Source organism: Oncorhynchus masou, chromosome 31 (assembly GCF_036934945.1).
Source record: "Oncorhynchus masou masou isolate Uvic2021 chromosome 31, UVic_Omas_1.1, whole genome shotgun sequence".
NCBI classification, from domain to species: domain Eukaryota; kingdom Metazoa; phylum Chordata; class Actinopteri; order Salmoniformes; family Salmonidae; genus Oncorhynchus; species Oncorhynchus masou.
Genome location: NC_088242.1, coordinates 100,863,704 through 100,873,986, shown reverse-complemented (window position 1 = coordinate 100,873,986; position 10,283 = coordinate 100,863,704).

Here is a 10,283-nt window from a genome sequence, read left to right as displayed (position 1 = left end):
TACAACAGGAGTGACGACAATGATGAGACAGCCTACAAGGAGGTGGTGAGGGCAGGAAAATAACCTCTCACTCAACGTCAACAAAACAAAGGAGATGATCGTGGACTTCAGGAAGCAGCAGAAGGAGAATCCCCCTATCCGCATCGACGGGACAGCAGTGAAGGCGGAAAGTTTGAAGTTCCTCGGCGTGCACATCACGGACAAACTGAAATGGTCCACTCACACAGACAGCGTGGCCTCTTCAACAGGAGGCTGAAGAAATTGGCTTGTCACCCAAAACCCTGACAAACTTTTACAGTTGCCCAATCGAAGCATCCTATCGGGCTGTATCACAGCCTGGTACGGCAACTGCTCCACCCTCAACTGCAAGGCTCTCCAGAGGGTGGTGAGGTCTGCACAATGCATCACCGGGGCAAACTACCTGCCTTCCAGGACACCTACACCACCCTATGTCACAGGAAGGCCAAAAAGATCATCAAGGACAACAACCACCCAAGCCACTTCCTGTTCACACCGCTACCTTCCAGAAGGCGAGGTCAGTACAGGTGCATCAAAGCTGGGACAGAGAGACTGAAAAACAACTTCTATCTCAAGGCCATCAGACTGTTAAACAGCCACCACTAACTCAGAGAGGCTGCTGCCTACATTGAGACCCAATCACTGGCCACTTTAATAAATGGATCACTAGTCACTTTATACAATGCACTTTTATGCCACTTTAATGTCTACATATCTTACATTACCCATATCATATGTATATACTGTATTTTATACCATCTATTGCACCTTGCCTATGCCGCTCGGCCATCGCTCATCTATATATTTATTTATATGTAAATATTCTCAATCACCCCTTTAGATGTGTGTGTATTAGGTAGTTGTTGTGGAATTGTTAGATTACTTGTTAGATACAATTGAAGTCGGAAGTTTACATACACTTAGGTTTTAGTCATTAAAACTCGTTTTTCAACCACTCCACACATTTCTTGTTAACAAACTATAGTTTCGGCAAGTCGGTTAGGACATATACTTTGTACATGACACAGGTAATTTTTCCAACAATTCTTTACAGACAGATTATTTCACTTATAATTCACTGTCACGATTCCAGTGGGTCAGAAGTTTACATACACTAAGTTGATTGTGCCTTTAAACAGCTAGGAAAACTCCAGAAAATTGTCATGGCTCTCCTTCGACTCACATTAAGCATCTCCAATCCAAAATTAAATCTAGAATCAGCTTCCTATTTCGCAACAAAGCATCCTTCACTCATGCTGCCAAACATACCCTCGTAAAACTGACTATCCTACTGTCGTGTCTTTGGCTATGCTGGGTTAAGTGATATGACATGCTATTCTATAAAATCATTTCTCCGTAATTAATATTACCTGATTGAGCTAATCATGTAAATGTAATTAACTAGAGAGTCGGGCACCACGAAAGAATATTTATAGATCTGTTATCTTCCAAATAAACTTTTGAAGACCTAGTAGTATTTTACATCAATATCAGTCAATATTTAATCGTCACTTTATTCAGTCTCATCTCAAAGTTGTAAATTCTTGGTTATCTTCACGAACCCTGGCTAACAAGTTGAATCAGCAATACAAAATAGGGTTTCATTATTTATTTACTAAATACCTAAATAATCACACAGAATTACATCTACACAGAATGGATCATGCATTGATTACTTAATGATGTCATAAAGAAAATGTCCCTTGCGGGCGGAACAGATACGACGGCTGGTTACACAAAGAGAGGGGGTTGGGTTTTAGTGAAAGAGCGGGAAGACTGAGTAACAAAGGAAGAAGCTGTGCTATCGTAAATACAGTATCTTATGCATTCTAAATTACCGCCCATTTGGAAAAGGAAAATGCAATAAATATTTACTCTGAGCTTTGGTAGATTGGTGGTAGATGGAAGACCGTATTGTCCTTTGAAGAATGTCTAGTGGTAGAATGGATACTTTGTAGTATCGTTGTGTGTGTTAGACTGGTTACGTCGTCCGTTCTTTCCTAGCCCACGTTTACAGCGACTGCTGCTTACTCAACAGCTAGTAGGTATCACTTCTGGAGTGAATAAGAGTTCAAAGTTCATACCACGTTGCCATACTTTTAAGCTCATGTTATATTCTGGCTGGTATAGTCGAAATTCATCCTTTCGCGTGTAGGTCGTCACCTTCACATTGAAATTCAATACCAATTGCGTTGCTGATGTTGGCTTAGTTCTGTAGGTGGTCTTTGTCCTTTCAACGTGGGGACTGCCAGTCCACACGTCCTTGGAACAGGAAGTTACATTTTCATCAAGGGGCTTATATAAGATTGGGAGAGAGGGCAGTTTTTCATAGTTTACAACCACTCTCTGTTCACATGGGCGGGGCCACTGAGTTGGCAGAGTTTACAACCACTGTCTGTTCACATGGGCGGGGCCACTGAGTTGGCAGAGTTTACAACCACTGTCTGTTCACATGGGCGGGGCCACTGAGTTGGCAGAGTTTACAACCACTGTCTGTTCACATGGGCGGGGCCACTGAGTTGGCAGAGTTTACTCTATGACAAACCATTCTCTCATTAAGAAGCTAAATTACATTTAATATTTTTTACAAATAGTTTCATATTTAAACATTTAAATTGCACAACAATTCCATGTGAATCTGATAAACTGTATCTTGGAAAGTCTACACATTATAGTTACGTCATCCTATCATACCTATCATGTCTCAGACTCCAACTGAACTGACATCATGTTCATTAAGTCCCAACGCATATTTTCAACTGGTTGGATTACCGAAATATGGTTCCGTTTCCCATCTTTTGATGTCACCAGACTCTCTCTCAATGTTAACAAAGGGATTTTCAATAGTCACATCGGTAGAGTAGAGAGAGGAAAAAGGGGAAATGTATTTATGGGGGTCATAAACCTCACCATAAGTCCAACGTCATGACACTACCAATCCTCGACTTCGACGATGTCATTTATAAAATAGCCTCCTACACTCTACTCAAAATCCGTTTTGTCAGCAAAGCCACAGTCGTGGCCAAAAGTTTTGAGAATGACACAAATATACATTTTCACAAAGTCTGCTGCTTCCGTTTGTATGATGGCAATTTGCATATACTCCAGAATGTTATGAAGAGTGATCAAATTAATTGCAAAGTCCCTCTTTGCCATGCAAATGAACTGAATCCCCCCCAAAACATTCCACTGCATTTCAGCCCTGCCACAAAAGGACCAGCTGACATCATGTCAGTGATTCTCTCGTTAACACAGGTGTGTGTTGACGAGGACAAGGCTGGAGATCACTCTGTCATGTTGATTGAGTTCGAATAACAGACTGGAAGCTTCAAAAGGAGGGTGGTGCTTGGAATCATTGTTTTTCCTCCATCAACCATTGTTACCTGCAAGGAAACACGTGCCGTCATCATTGCTTTGCACAAAAAGGGCTTCACAGGCAAGGATATTGCTGCCAGTAAGATTGCACCCAAATCAACCATTTATCGGATCATCAAGAACTTCAAGAAGAGCGGTTCAATTGTTGTGAAGAAGGCTTCAGGGCATCCAAGAAAGTCCAGGAAGCGCCAGGACCGTCTCCTAAAGTTGATTCAGCTGCGGGATCGGGGCACCACCAGTACAGAGCTTGCTCAGGAATGACAGCAGGCAGGTGTGAGTGCATCTGCACGCACAGTGAGGCGAAGACTTTTGGAGGATGGCCTGGTGTCAAGAAGGGCAGCAAAGAAGCCAGTTCTCTCCAGGAAAAACATCAGGGACAGACTGATATTCTGCAAAAGGTACAGGGATTGGACTGCTGAGGACTGGGGTAAAGTAATTTTCTCTGATGAATCCCTTTCGATTGTTTGGGGCATCCGGAAAAAGCTTGTCCGGAGAAGAGAAGGTGAGCACTACCATCAGTCCTGTGTCATGCCAACAGTAAATCATCCTGAAACCATTCATGTGTGGGGTTGCTTCTCAGCCAAGGGAGTGGGCTCACTCACAATTTTGCCTAAGAACACAGCCACGAATAAAGAATGGTACCAACACATCCTCAGAGGGCAACTTCTCCCAAACATTGGTGAGGAACAGTGCCTTTTCCAGCATGATGGAGCACCTTGCCATAAGGCAAAAGTGATAACTAAGTGGCTTGGGGAATAAAACATCGATATTTTGGGTCCATGGCCAGGAAACTCCCCAGACATTAATCTCATTGAGAACTTGTGGTCAAGCCTGGACAAACGGGCAGGTGGACAAACAAAAACCCACAAATTCTGACAAACTCCAAGCATTGATTATGCAAGAATGTGCTGCCATCAGTCAGGATGTGGCCCAGAAGTTAATTGACAGCATGCCAGGGCGGATTGCAGAGGTCTTGAAAAAAATGTCTGAAGACACTGAAGCAGCAAACTTTGTGGAAATTAATGTTTGTGTTATTCTCAAAACTTTGAGCCACGACTGTACTACCCAACACTGCGACCTGTATGCTCTCGTTGGCTGGCCCTCGCTTCATACTTGTCGCCAAACCCACTGGCTCCAGGTCATCTGCAAGTCTCTGTTAGGTAAAGCCCCGCTTTATCTCAGCTCACTGGTCACCATAGCAGCACTCACCCGTAGCACGCGCTCCAGCAGGTATATCTCACTGGTCACCCCCAAAGCCTATTCCTCCTTTGGCCACCTTTCCTTCCAGTTCTCTGCTGCCAATGACTGCAACGAACTGCAAAAATCTCTGAAGCTGGATACTCATATCTCCCTCACTAACTTTAAGCACCAGCTGTCAAGAGCAGCTCACAGATCACTGCACCTGTACACATCTGTAAACAGCCCATCCAATCTACCTCATCCCCATACTGTATTTATTTATTTACCTTGCTCCTTTGCACCCCAGTATCTCTACTTGGACATTAATCTTCTGCACATCTACCATTCCAGTGTTAATGCTACATTGTAATTATTTTTGCCTCTGTGGCCTATTTATTGGCTACCTCCCTACTCTTCTGCACACACTGTACATAGATTTTTCCATTGTGTTATTGACTGTATGTTTGTTTATGTGTAACTGTGTGTTGTTGTATGTGTCGAACTGCTTTGCTTTATCTTGGCCAGGTCGCAGTTTTAAATGAAAACTTGTTCTCAACTGGCCTACCTGGTTAAATAAATGCTGATAGATTTGAGGTATTCTTGTTCTCAAATTTGCTTTGTTAAAATCCTTAGCTACTATAAATTCAGCCTCAGGATATATGGTTTCCAGTTTGAATAAAATCCCTTGAAGTTCCTTGAGGGCCGTCGTGGTATCGGCTTGAGAGGCGCGAAAACGGCTGTCACAAAAACCGAAGAAAATTATCTTAGAAGATAATAAGGTCAGCATTTGATTGTGAACAATTCTAGGTCAGGTGAACAAAAGAACATGTTACACTGATGTGTCTCTAGTCACAGAGACTTGGTATGACGTGTCTCTACTCACAGAGACTTGGTATGACGTGTCTCTAGTCAGAGACTTGGTATGACGTGTCTCTAGTCACAGACACTTGGTATGACATGTCGCTCGTCAAAGACTTGGTATGACGTGTCTCTAGTCAGAGACTTGGTATGACGTGTCTCTAGTCAGAGACTTGGTATGACGTGTCTCAAGTCACAGAGACTTGGTATGACGTGTCTCTACTCACAGAGGCTTGGTATGACGTGTCTCGAGTCACAGAGACTTGGTATGACATGTCTCTAGTCACAGAGACTTGGTATGACGTGTCTCGAGTCACAGAGATTTGGTATGATGTGTCTAGTAACAGAGACTTGGTATGATGTGTCTTGTCACAGAGATTTGGTATGACGTGTCTCTCGTCAGAGACTTGGTATGGCGTGTCTCTAGTCACAGAGACTTGGTATGACGTGTCTCTAGTCAGAGACTTGGTATGACGTGTCTCTAGTCACAGAGACTTGGTATGGCGTGTCTCTAGTCACAGAGACTTGGTATGGCGTGTCTCTAGTCACAGAGACTTGGTATGGTGTGTCTCTAGTCACAGAGACTTGGTATGGCGTGTCTCTAGTCACAGAGACTTGGTATTGCGTGTCTCTAGTCACAGAGACTTGGTATGACGTGTCTCTAGTCACAGAGACTTGGTATGGCGTGTCTCTAGTCACAGAGACTTGGTATGGCGTGTCTCTAGTCACAGAGACTTGGTATGGCGGTAGTCACAGAGACTTGTGGCGTCTCTAGTCACAGAGACTTGGTATGACGTGTCTCTAGTCACAGAGACTTGGTATGACGTGTCTCTAGTCACAGAGACTTGGTATGACGTGTCTCTAGTCACAGAGACTTGGTATGACGTGTTGTCAGAGACTTGGCGTGTCTCTAGTCACAGAGACTTGGTATGACGTGTCAGTCACAGAGACTTGGTATGACGTGTCGCTTGTCAGAGACTTGGTATGACGTGTCTCTCGTCAGAGACTTGGTATGGCGTGTCTCTAGTCACAGAGACTTGGTATGATGTGTCGTGTTGGTATGGCGTGTCTAGTCACAGAGACTTGGTATGACGTGTCTCTAGTCACAGAGACTTGGTATGACGTGTCTCGTCAGAGACTCGTGTCTCTAGTCAGAGACTTGGTATGACGTGGTCTCTCGTCAGAGACTTGGTATGGCGTGTCTCTAGTCACAGAGACTTGGTATGACGTGTCTCTAGTCACAGAGACTTGGTATGACGTGTCTCTAGTCACAGAGACTTGGTATGACGTGTCTCTAGTCACAGAGACTTGGTATGACGTGTCTCTTGTCAGAGACTTGGTATGACGTGTCTCTCGTCAGAGACTTGGTATGACGTGTCTCTAGTCACAGAGACTTGGTATGACGTGTCTTGGTATGGCGTGTCTCTAGTCACAGAGACTTGGTGACGTGTCGCTCGTCAGAGACTGGTCAGAGACTCTAGTCACAGAGACTTGGTATGACGTGTCTCTAGTCAGAGACTTGGTATGACGTGTCTCTAGTCACAGAGACTTGTCGCTTGGTATGGCGTCAGAGACTTGGTATGACGCGTGTCAGAGACTTGGTATGACGTGTCTCTAGTCAGTCACAGAGACTTGGTATGACGTGTCAGAGACTTGGTATGGCGTGTCTCTAGTCACAGAGACTTGGTATGACGTGTCGCCGTCAGAGACTTGGTATGACGTGTCGCTCGTCAGAGACTTGGTATGACTTGTCTCTCGTCAGAGACTTGGTGACGTGTCTCTAGTCACAGAGACTTGGTATGACGTGTCTCTCGTCAGAGACTTGGCATGGCGTGTCTCTAGTCACAGAGACTTGGTATGACGTGGCGTGAGACTTGGCTGACGTGTCTCTAGTCACAGAGACTTGGTATGACGTGTCTCTAGAGACTCATGGCGTGTCTCTAGTCACAGAGACTTGGTATGACGTGTCGCTCGTCAGAGACTTGGTATGACGTGTCGCTCGTCAGAGACTTGGTGACGTGTCTCTCGTCAGAGACTTGTATGACGTGTCTCTAGTCACAGAGACTTGGTATGACGTGTCTCTAGTCAGAGACTTGGTATGGCGTGTCTCTAGTCACAGAGACTTGGTATGACGTGGCCGCTCGTCAGAGACTTGGTATGACGTGTCTCTCGTCAGAGACTTGGTATGACGTGTCTCTAGTCACAGAGACTTGGTATGACGTGTCTCTCGTCAGAGACTTGGTATGGCGTGTCTCTAGTCACAGAGACTTGGTATGACGTGTCGCTCGTCAGAGACTTGGTATGACGTGTCGCTCGTCAGAGACTTGGTATGACGTGTCAGAGACTTGGTATGACGTGTCTCTAGTCACAGAGACTTGGTATGACGTGGTCAGAGACTTGGTATGGCGTGTCTCTAGTCACAGAGACTTGGCATGACGTGTCGCTCGTCAGAGACTTGGTATGACGTGTCTCGTGAGACTTGGTATGGCGTGTCTCTAGTCACAGAGACTTGGTATGACGTGTCGCTCGTCAGAGACTTGGTATGACGTGTCTCTCGTCAGAGACTTGGTATGACGTGTCTCTAGTCACAGAGACTTGGTATGACGTGTCTCTCGTCAGAGACTTGGTATGGCGTGTCTCTAGTCACAGAGACTTGGTATGACGTGTCGCCGCTCTCAGAGACTATGACGTGTCGCTCGTCAGAGACTTGGTATGACGTGTCTCTCGTCAGAGACTTGGTATGACGTGTCTCTAGTCACAGAGACTTGGTATGACGTGTCTCTCGTCAGAGACTTGGTATGACGAGAGACTTGGTATGGCGTGTCTCTAGTCACAGAGACTTGGTATGACGTGTCTCTCGTCAGAGACTTGGTATGACGTGTCTCTCGTCAGAGACTTGGTATGGCGTGTCTCTAGTCAGAGAGACTTGGTATGACGTGTCTCTCGTCAGAGACTTGGTATGGCGTGTCTCTCGTCAGAGACTTGGTATGACGTGTCTCTAGTCACAGAGACTTGGTATGACGTGTCTCTCGTCAGAGACTTGGTATGGCGTGTCTCTAGTCACAGAGACTTGGTATGACGTGTCTCTCGTCAGAGACTTGGTATGACGTGTCGCTCGTCAGAGACTTGGTATGACGTGTCTCTCGTCAGAGACTTGGTATGACGTGTCTCTAGTCACAGAGACTTGGTATGACGTGTCGCTCGTCAGAGACTTGGTATGACGTGTCTCTCGTCAGAGACTTGGTATGGCGTGTCTCTAGTCACAGAGACTTGGTATGACGTGTCTCTAGTCACAGAGACTTGGTATGACGTGTCTCTCGTCAGAGACTTGGTATGGCGTGTCTCTAGTCAGAGACTTGGTATGACGTGTCTCTCGTCAGAGACTTGGTATGGCGTGTCTCTCGTCAGAGACTTGGTATGACGTGTCTCTAGTCACAGAGACTTGGTATGACGTGTCTCTCGTCAGAGACTTGGTATGACGTGTCTCTAGTCACAGAGACTTGGTATTGCGTGTCTCTAGTCACAGAGACTTGGTTGAGTGTTAGTTGTGCCTTGTTTAAAGGTCGGCATGACCTGACCTGTCGATGGCCTTCTATGGTTGTATTGTTCTAATCCAGGGGGACTAATACATTCCATGGAGGGCTTAGTGTCTGCTGGTTGTGTCCTTACAATAAAGCAATAGACAACCATGTGAGGGTAGTTACTAATCAGTGACCTTTATTCATCAATCAAGTACAAGAGAGGAGCCAAAACACTCGGCCCTCTGTGGAATGAGTGACACATTGTAATCTATTCCCTTTGACAGACCGCTGACTTCTCCTCTCCGTGATCTCTGAACTGGAGGCATGAATTAAAATACTTTTTTCAGACCAAACACTTTTTATTTTTACATTGGTCAATTATATGTGAAACCTGTAAGGTAAAACATTCTGTGGATTGTTTCTCTATTCAAAATGCTCATCCTGGCGAATCTTGTCCACAGGCACAGGTCTTTTCAGTAGTAATGAAGGCATGCTTCTGAAAGAGTTCAAGGTCAAAGGTCATAACTCAGCTGTAGCACAGTCATAGGAGGTCATAGGTCATGCTCAGAGTTGTGCGTCTGATATCATGCAATGGTTCATTTAGGTTTGATCTGAGGGTGCATTCCAAATGGCACCCTATTCCCTATGGGCCCTGGTCAAAAGAAGTGCACCGCGTAGGGAATAGGGAGCCTTTTGGGACAGACTTGTTCTTCAGTTGTGTACAGCATTAACGTTATAACTAGGGAGATACAAGCATTCTTTAACCACAGATCCTGGATATCTAATGGAAATACATCGTAGGTGCTAACCATTTGTAACGTGGTTTTGCTTGCCAAATGGCACCCTATTCCCTACATAGTGCACTACTTTTGATCAGGGCCCATAAGGGTCTGGTGAAAAGTAGTGCACTATTTAGCGTCTGGTTCCATTTGTGACACCATCATAGTTTTGTGCTCTATGGAAGAGGCTGTATTATTGTTAGCACTCGTTATAGTCAGAGATGGTTACAGAGGTTTTAGACAGAACATTCATTATTGCTTAAGTCAAAGGAACATTTTAAAATATGGCCACATTGCCTGAGATATGAAATACATACATTAGTTGGAGGATTAGAGGAGGATCAGGGAGTTAGAGGGGGGTTAGAGGGGTTAAAGGAGAGTTAGAGGAGAGTTAGAGGAGAGTTAAAGAGTTAGAGGAGTTAGAGGAGAGAGGAGGGTTAGAGGAGAGTTAAAGAGTTAGAGGAGAGTTAAAGAGTTAGAGGAGTTAAAGAGTTAGAGGAGAGTTAGAGGAGAGTTAGAGGAGGGTTAGAGGGTTAGACGAGGGTTAGACGAG